This window comes from Nannospalax galili, unplaced genomic scaffold (genome assembly GCF_000622305.1).
Source record: "Nannospalax galili isolate Female #2095 unplaced genomic scaffold, S.galili_v1.0 scaffold674, whole genome shotgun sequence".
NCBI classification, from domain to species: domain Eukaryota; kingdom Metazoa; phylum Chordata; class Mammalia; order Rodentia; family Spalacidae; genus Nannospalax; species Nannospalax galili.
The window spans coordinates 88506-98564 of NW_008335202.1; the positions used below are offsets into that span (position 1 = coordinate 88506).

General features: G+C 34.9%; 1 pseudogene; it reads right to left on the reverse strand.

The window, feature by feature from the left end:
* Positions 1-1528: 1528 nt before the first annotated feature.
* The window catches only part of LOC103731440, a 10844-nt pseudogene continuing 2313 nt past the window's right edge, over positions 1529-10059 (reverse strand).

Genomic DNA, 10059 nt, shown 5'->3' on the forward strand with positions numbered 1-10059 from the left:
CTATCTATCTATCATCTATCTATCTATCTATCTATCTATCTATCTATCTATCTATCATCTATCTATCAATCATCTATCTATCATCTATCATCTGTCATCTATCTACATCTGTCTACTTATCATCTATCATATCTGTTTTATCAGTGCATGAGTTTCCAGCAGTGAGATAGATTGCTATGGCACCATGGCTGGTTGAATGCACATGTCACTCACCTAAGCATCAAGTAGAAGACACAGATGTTCATACAGCCACAAATATCATATCAGTTTTTAAACCATCAGGTCAGTTTATTAATGTATGATTGAATGCTTTAGGTGTTTATATATTAAATCACAATAAAACACAATTAAGTTGCTAAAAATGAATACTTGTATCATTCAAATACTTAACATTTTTTTTGGTCTTTTTGAGACAAGTTCTCCCTGTAGCCCCAGCTGGCCTGGAACTCACTATGTAGACCAGGCTGGCCTCGAACTCACAAAGATCCACCTGCCTCTGCCTCCCAAGTGCTGGGATTAAAGGCATGTGCAGATACTTTAATTTTATATCAAGGAAGACTATAGTATTAAAATCTGAATTCTACATCTGCCAGCATTTGTGCAGAATGACTTGCTATAGTCTGTATCACCTGAAGAATGTGAACATTGACATTTAGATTATAAGAATTCTATTAACTTTGGAGGAAATCATGCTAAGCTATGATGCATATAATTTTAATTATAGAGCTGCTGAATGATATTGATTCTGTAGAGACCTGTCATTATTAAATTATGACTTTTAATTATGATTTTTTTCTTCTTCCATTCTCTACATTTTTGAATAATCTTTAGTCAACAACTGTGTGCATTGTTTAGTCTTTTGATAAAAATATACACAGAGGGGGATGCAGAGATGGCTCAGAGGTTAAGAGTATTGGCTGCTCTTGCAGAGGACCTGGGTTCAGTTCCCAGCACTCACATGATGATAACAACTATCTGTAACTACAGTTCCAGAAGTTATGATGCCCTCTTCTGACCCCCATGGGCAATGCAAGCAATACACTCATACGCATAAGATAAAAATAATAAAATATTTTAAAAATATATAGAAACGATAATTCCAAATTCAATATTACAAGGCTGGCTTAAATTTTCCTTTAATGTAATATTTCAGCTAACCTTTTTTTTTGGTCTTTTTGAGACAGGGTCTCTCTGTAGTCCCAGCTGTCCTGGAACTCACTATGTAGACCAGGCTGGCCTCGAACTCACAAAGATCCACCTGCCTCTGCCTCCCAAGTGCTGGGATAAAAGGCATGTGCCACCACGCCCGGCTTATTTCAGCTAACTTTTATCTTGACACATTCATTTCTTATGGACGTATAAAGAAAAGTTATAATTATATGAATGTATCACTGTCATCACTAGGTCAAAGAACTGAAATAGAAAAATAACTATGATTCATGAAAAATGAATAAAATAACATCAACTTCTAAACCTTTATAAACCCAAATTGAATAAAGTTTAGAAAGTACCACCAACTTTAGACTTGTTATCACAGAAAGTTGTTTATTTTGCAAAACAGAGAAGCTAATTTACAAAGTACTTCCTACAGGAATACGTTTGTGCACATGACATTATTCACTCAAGAGCAATGCTCACGGAAAATGATTGCTGCAGCCAGGAGCTGATGCATAATGTCTGACCAAGCACACTGCGCATTTCACTGTTTTAGGATTATTCCGTGTCTCCCTTATACTTGATTTCATTGAGCACTTGAACTCCTGAAACATGACCACATGGAAATAAACCAAAACATCGTTTCAAACCGCTAAAACTGGACAGGTATTTAGATAAACATGATGAGTAAAGTAGTATTATAAAGTGACAGCTGTAATGAATGGTTGGACACAAATGTTAGAAGATTATTGATTGTACTTGCTGTGCATCAAAACATAGCACTAGGTAGTTTAATATGTCAAATATTAAAGTATTTCTGTACTTTCATTATATTCATTCAGGTTCTTACTTTGAAGCACTTTTATTCATCAGGAAAGTAGTAAAAACATAAACTTTTAAAATAGAACTTGTAATTACCTAAATATGCTTAAATCAGTATTACCTCTTTTTCTTCACTTTTAAGGAAGCATCATTTTAATCCCTAAGTATTACTTTGCATAAATCAGAATCTGATGAAGACACGTGATTCACACAGAATAGTCAAGAAACTAATGAAATAGTTAACATTGAAACGTTAGATTCTAGTTCTCAAAGCATCCTTCAAATACTCTACGGTTTTCTTTACCCTACAGAGAGCACACAAACTTTGAACATAGTGTAAAATATAAAATATGTCTGATTTACATTATTTACATCCATTTATTCACCAGTGACAAACCCATAGGAAATGGGACTTCCCCCAAAGAGACTTCCCTTCATTTATCTTCTGGGGTAAAACTAGCAATATAACAATGTGCTACATAAACAACAGTAAATGCTCCCGGAATAAGGCCTTCCTGATAATCATTGAGTGAATAATATTCTTTGAACAAGGTTTAATGGTTTGGAGAAATGGCTTAGTATTTCAGAGTACATACTATTCCTTCAGAGGAACTAAGTTTCATTCCCAATACCTGCTTCGTGCAACTGATATCCGCCAGAAACTCCAGTTCCAGGGAATCTGACATCGTCTTCCCGACCCTGTGAGGACTTGCATTGATATTTACATATCCTCACACAGACGTGTTTACATATAAAAATTATTAAATATACAATAAATTTAAAACTATGGTTGGGTCTATGGTTGGATCTTGTGAAAAATTTCCTAACCACATTGGCATTTCAATTGCTGTCATTATGCAGGCCACGTTTAGGCAAACATATTGGTGAGATGTCCTGGGTACAGCCTCCCTTCCATCTCTAGAAGACAGTGTTAGCAGCAGGTATCCTGCTCTAACCATCTTTGCAGCCCTTCTTGGCCAATTTCCTCTGAGCCTTGAGTTGCACTGTAGATGAATCAATTTGAGCAGCAACCACCATCATTTATTCTCTGCATTTTGACCAGTGTGGGGTACTGTAATAATCTATAGTCTATAGTCTCTATTGTAAAACGAAGTTTCTTTGGTGAGGAGTGAGAGCTCTACTTACTTGTGAGTACAAAGATAAGTATGGAGTTTTAATATTGTTTATACAGTGTCTATATTAATCATGTATTACAGGGTCGAAGATGTGGCTCAACTGAAGAGCGCTTGCTAAGGATGCCCAAGGCCATAGCTCATTCTTTAACAACAAGAATAGCAAAGTGTGATTAATTTTGTGACTTACAATCTATATGCTTATGTTTGCTAGTTTTATCTTTCCTCTCTGGTGATGATTTTCTTTCCTACTCAGACACATTTTATTTCAATTTGATTGCAGTGATTAAATGCTGCATGTATTTTGCTTTTGTGTAACATTCACAAATTCATTGTCAAGCAAAAACATAAATCTATTCCTCTATGATTTCTTCTGGGCATTTGTTCTTTAAGTCATCTCATGTAGACCAGACTGTCCTCATCCTAGGTAGCACAGGCTGAACTTGAAGTCCTGATCCTTCCTGTTTCCACTTCCAATTACATGTACACTAAGTATTTTATTCACTAACCAAGTTTAGCATATCAATTTTAAACAACTGTTATTTTTACATCTATAGAATGAACATAGATCATTCATTACAGAAAATAATAGGCAGAAATAAATTAAGATTAACCTAATAAGAAGAAAAGTAACTAATAGAGACTTCCATGGAGAACTCAAACTGTCTAACATAATTGGTTCATTCACTTATATAAATATGTGCTCAGGATTAGGCAAAGTCTGATGATTCACTGAAATGATGAGATATTTGATCACTAAATGACCTGCATTAATAAGTGCTACTGAGGTTGTATCCAAAAATAAGAGCAGAGGTGAGAGACCAAAAGGGCAAAGGAACTCCACAGAAGAGAAGCATTTGAATTCATTGCTATAACTCACACTTTAATATCAAAGCAGCTCCCTTCACCTCCTGATGTAGTAATCAAGTTTGATTTTAACATAATTCATTGAAAATAAAAGTACTTTAAAAAAGAACTTATTTGCACACACAAAAAATAAACAGATGCGTATGGGCACTGGAAAATGCGCTGTGATATTCAAAGCACTAAACTATTTAAATCCTATTCACATGCAGTTCCCAATGATCAAATATAATGCACAAAACTGTTATCTCTTTATTTGGACTTTGTACTCTAAAACAATTTTTCTTTGTTACCACATTTAATCAGTCTTTATATTTGTAATCCATCTCCTCAAAGCTTGTCGTGGGAGAAAACTGATGCCGCCTCTCTAAGTAGCCGTTGATTGCTGATGGATCTTCATCTAGGGTTGTGACCTTGTGAAATTTCCTGAAACCAGGTTGGTATGTTGGCTTGTATTGTTAAATTGCATAGATGCAGTTTCCTGCCTAGAAGTCTAGCAGACAGGATCTAGCAGCAGGCGTCCTGGACCTCTGGCTCAGACAATCTTTCCACCCGGTGTCCATGATTTTCCTTGACACTTAGATATAGGAACTGCATTGTATGTGTATCCATGAGCCTGGACACCCCACAGCTACTTATTCTCTGCAATTTGACCGCTTGTGGATCTCTATACTCTGTCTCCATTTGTTGCAGAGAAAACTTCGATGAGTGGTGAAAACTACATTTAATCTCTGCTTATAATAATGAGTATTTAAAATATAGCTAGAAATTATGTTGATTTAGGGAAATGGCAGTAGTAGGTGCTTCTCGAAAGTGTAAGGTCCTCAGCCACTGGTTTCTTGGCTAATCTTACAATTGCAGTCATTGTGGCTCTATTCACAGTAGCTAAAAAATGGAAATAACCGAAATGTCCTTCAAATGATGAATAATGAAAATGTGAGACATATACACGATGGATTTCTATTGGGCTATAAAGAAAAACGAAACCTGCAAGAAAATATAAGAGACTTGAAAATATTATACTGAGTGATGTTACTCAGACCCACAAAGACAAATGTCAGATGTTCTTTGTTATTTGTAGAAGTAGGATAATCTTCAACAACAATGTGATTGCTACAAGAAGATATTGTGGACCTTCCCCCATCCTTCTAAGGATATATAGGGCATAAATAACATCTTTGTTCCTTAAGCTATAGATTAAGGGATTCAACATGGGGATAATCAGGGTGTAAAAGATGAAGGCCACTTTATCAGTATCAAAGGAGTGGCTGGACTTGGGCTGTACATACATAAATATCAAGGTACCATAGAAGACGATGACCCCTGTGAGGTGGGACCCACAAGTAGAGAAAGCCTTGCGCCTGCCCTCAGCAGAGTTCATCCTGAGAACGGCTGTGAGGATGAGTATGTAGGACACAAGGATGATCAGAAGTGAGGAAATCAAACCAAAAGTTGCAGACTCTAATTATCAATTCAACTTCATGTGTATTTGAACAGAGCAAAGATATCAAGGGAATACAGTCACAGAAGAAATGATGAAATGGTGTTGTATCCACAAAAGGATAAAGTGAAGATCTTTAGAGTGATTATTAGAGACACAAATATACTGTAAACATATGGAATTGCCACCAGTGCCCAGCATACCCTCTGTGGCATGATGACAGTGTAGAGCAGAGGTTTACAGATGGCCACATAGCGGTCATAGGACATTGAAGACAGCAAAAAAATTTCACAAGTAATGAAAAGAATAAAGGAAGTTGATAAGGGATTGTATTTTGTTCTGCAACAAAATTTACTAACATTTTGGGGCCCACTGATGTTGAATAGCAAAGATCAGTGACAGCCAGGTGTCTGAGAAAAAAATACATTGGTGTTTGCAGCCTGGAGTCTGTGTTGGTGAGGATGATGATGCTCAAATTTCCCACTGCTGAGATCAAACAGATGACAAGGAGCAACCCAAATAATGGTGCCTGCAGCTCAGGGCGGTCAGTGATGCTTTTCAGAATGAACTCAGTCACCACTGTGCGATTCTGTTTCTCCATGCAGATATATTGCAGGATCAGTTCTGTGTAGAAACAATTCTCGGATCAATACTGATCTGGTTTTCTCACCTGGGGAGCATGTATAGGCAATTCTATTGTAAACAGATATGTTGAAACGTTCTAGTAAAGAATACTTGAAAGCAAATATACATTTAATTTACATGCAGGAATTATAAAAGATAAAGAGATCGAATAGAGATTCTCATATGTTAAATTTATGATTCACAACTATTATTCTATTTATAGAGATAATTTAATGCCTCAATATTTGGAAGTTATTTGCTACTGGCAATGAATGGGTAAAATCTAGTAAGCTTGTTCACATTGTATTGAACTCTGTTTCCAGTCCAAGCAATATCCACATGAGTGAATTTCTTCTTTAGTTAAGAAATGGCTAAGCAATGAAATCAAGGAAAACAAGAGAAGGAAGGAAGGAAGGTGAAAGGGGGAAAAGAGGGAGAGGGGAAAGAAAGGAGGGATGGAGGAGGGAAGGAGAGAGATGATAGATAGATAAAAGATAAAAGAAAGAGAATAAACGGATGACATATGATAGACGGCTGGACAGATGAAAGAGATGATAGATGTGATAGGCAGGATGATTATAGAGTGTGACGTCTGATGATAGAAACAAATGTAGACAGGTATAAATATATAAAACAAAAATTTAGAAAATATTAGGTTTCTCAGTATTTGGTAATTAAATTATGAATAATTATTGCAATAATTTTTCTACTTGTTTTTCATAATAGTGTTCAAGTAGTGACAATTAATACATCCAGGATCATGGAATAAGTATTCTAATTACATACTAAAGCTTTCATAATGCCAAATTCTGAAAATGTACATAAATCATTTATTTAAAATATGGTCTGTAAAATCTTTACATCCATATGTATTAAAGCTGAAAATGTTAACACACTTGTAAATATTGGAAAGATATGCAAACAAAAATTACAACAGATGATACTCTCTTTCCATGATTAGACAAAAAGGCAGATATATTTCTATAGATAGAGTATTTGACATAGTACATAGTATTTCATGTATACAAATGATAGTTTGCAAAAATAATATATTAAACCTCAGTGCCAATATTAAAAGCTGTGATATCCTTGCAATGATGTTTGGAAAGATGAAGCATAATTAAAGGGTTTAGTGTTTTTAATGATATCTAGAAATAATTGGCAGAAATCATTGAATATGTGTGTGTGTGTGTGTGTGTGTGTGTGTGTGTTTATTTGGAATTGATAATCAGACTTGTGGCCTTGTTCATGCTAATCAGGAGCTCTAATACAGAAGAAAACAGCCAACATGTGATTAATTTTTGAGATAGGGCCTCATTATGAAGCTCTGTCCAGGTGTGTACTTGGGAATCTCTTGTTTCCTTCTCTGGAGTGATACAATTTTTTATATATAACCACAAGTGCATTGACTTTAAAGATTGTTATTTACATGTGTATAAGTATTTTTTCTATACAAGAACTTTCTCCTTTACAGTGATAAAATGCTGAAGAAATGGAGAATATGTTAATTACGACATAATACATGCAGATTTCTCCGTTATCCACCCCACTCCCATTCCTAGGACTAAAATTTGGAAAGCTGCCTGCTGTTGTGCTGCACTGCATGTCTTCTATTACTTGTACTTTTAATTCTATTAAATCTTACTTACGTTTATTAATTTAGCAAAAATATTTCAGTTCCATTGTGGCCAGTTTTCTTGCATCTGAAATATACTTATTTGAATGTAACCAATTTGATTGACTGCAGAGAATTCAGGTATCCAGCACCCATGTCAGACAGCTTACAACAACCTGTAACTCCAGCTCAAGCAGGATCTGACATCTGTTCTCCAAAGGTACCAGATATGCACATAACCACATGCAGAATTGCACACATACACAGGAATAAAAATAATAATAAATCTTTAAAAAAACCAAAAAATGATTCATTTTTTTGTGGAACAGCCTGGAAAAATGCCTAGAAATTTGAAAAGACTGGGAGAAAAATAAGTCAGTGGATTGATTTTATACAATAAAGACTCATAATTTCCTTTGGACGAAGTAATAATATATATTAAAAACAGTAAAGATTGAAATTTTTATATGAAATTTCATTTATGTATATAGTGTTTAGAACTGATACTTTACAATACAATACTGTAAGCCCCAAATAAAATACATGCATTATATATAGATGTGTGTTTGTGTGTATGCACATGTATGTGCATTTGTGTGATATCTACAAGTTTTCTAAATATACTACAGCAAATTCTATGTACAAACAAGTGCATAGCCAAATAAAATTATTTGAAATTATTTATTAAGCCTCAAATTAGCAATCTTAGCAAAGAAGAAGGTAAATGATACCTAGGGTAAAATAATTCATTTGGGGCTGAAGAGATGGCTTAGTGGTTAAGAACACTGAGTGCTCTTGCGTAGGATCTGGGTTCAGTTCCCAGCACTCACATGGAAGCTAACAACTGTTGGTAACTCCAATCCCAGGGAATCTGACACCCTTTTCTGACCTCCACAGGCATTGCATGCCACAGATGCACTTGCATACATGCAGGCAATACATTCATACACATACAATAAGAATAGTAAGTATTTTAAAAACTAATTTATTTGAAAAACTGTAATATGGTCAACAATTGTAGAAGAAAAGTTGTTAAGGAATGGTAATGACACAAATCACAGTGAAAACTGTGGTGTCAGACATCAGAGTGTCTGTTACAAGCAAAAAAGGAAGTTGTAAAATTTTTTATTATATGTGAATCTCAACACAGATAAAGTGCGTTTACCTTAATGAAATGTGTGTGAGGTTGTAGTGACTTTGTAGCCATTCCCTGCCTCAATCAAACAACTTTCTCATGTTAAATATAAGATATATCAGGTCACATAAGACAATATCTTCAATACATACAACCAGAACCTGTTACAATCTTGTGTAGCTTTTTGGAGAGAGGTTTGTAATCATAAAATGGTACAAATCATAAAATGGTAAAATGGTACAAGGGCAGATACTCATCTGACATGAAGGATGAACATGTTTCCCTCACCAGCTTTGTCGTTCAGTGGGTACAAACACTGCTCTGCAGTTTGTTAACTTTAAAAGAAATTGCCATTTTCATTTCTATACTCTGAAAAACTCAATCCGATTCCATGTATTGAACTGAATCCAGTTCAAACAAATTCCATGGACGGAAAGGGAATGTTTTGCCATCACCATAAAATTAAGTGCTTTAAAGTGACCCAAAAAAATCAAATGTTTTTAATATTTCAATATGAAGTGGAAACTCCCTTTGCCTTAAGAGGAGATGGAGATTGAATGTCTTTCATCTGATCATTAACATAACAAAAAGGACCTCTATCCTTTAATCACCTAAATATTTGGATGAGAGACAAAATGAAAGAATGAATCAGTTTCAATGACTACTTCCAAAAAATATTAACTTTTCTTTATCTTTCGTTCCCACTTTGTGAACCTGTTGGATAAAATTACATGCATAAATTATATTCTCTAAACACAAACATACAACTTAATATTTCGATCCTGTATGAACATTTAACCTCTAAACTTTGAAGGAAATATTCCAGAGTAAATATGAAGGAAGTAAGGGAGGACCTACTGTGGTTCAGACATCAAAGTGAATGAGAGATGAGCTCTTACTTTATGTATCAAAGCCAGAGCACATAGGGCCAGTCTTGTGGATGGCAGTAACACAGTGTATCTCACAAAACTTCTGTCTTTGTTACTTGTAATGAAACATATCTCTTTATTCCCCCACGTGTTTCTTAATATTTTGTTTTTTTTTTTTTAACAATTTATGGATTTTTTTTCTAACTTCAGAGATTTTCCCTGTGGAGCTTCAAACCATTTGTTGACTATCCCTAAAGCATCTGAATACTTAATGAATTGCCTAGAGGTTGTACACTAATTGTCAGGGCAAATTTGTATTTCACTTTGGAGTTATTATAGGAACCAGCAAACTCATTTGAGTGATATTCAACTTTCTCTTTATTTTTACTATAAAAGTCATA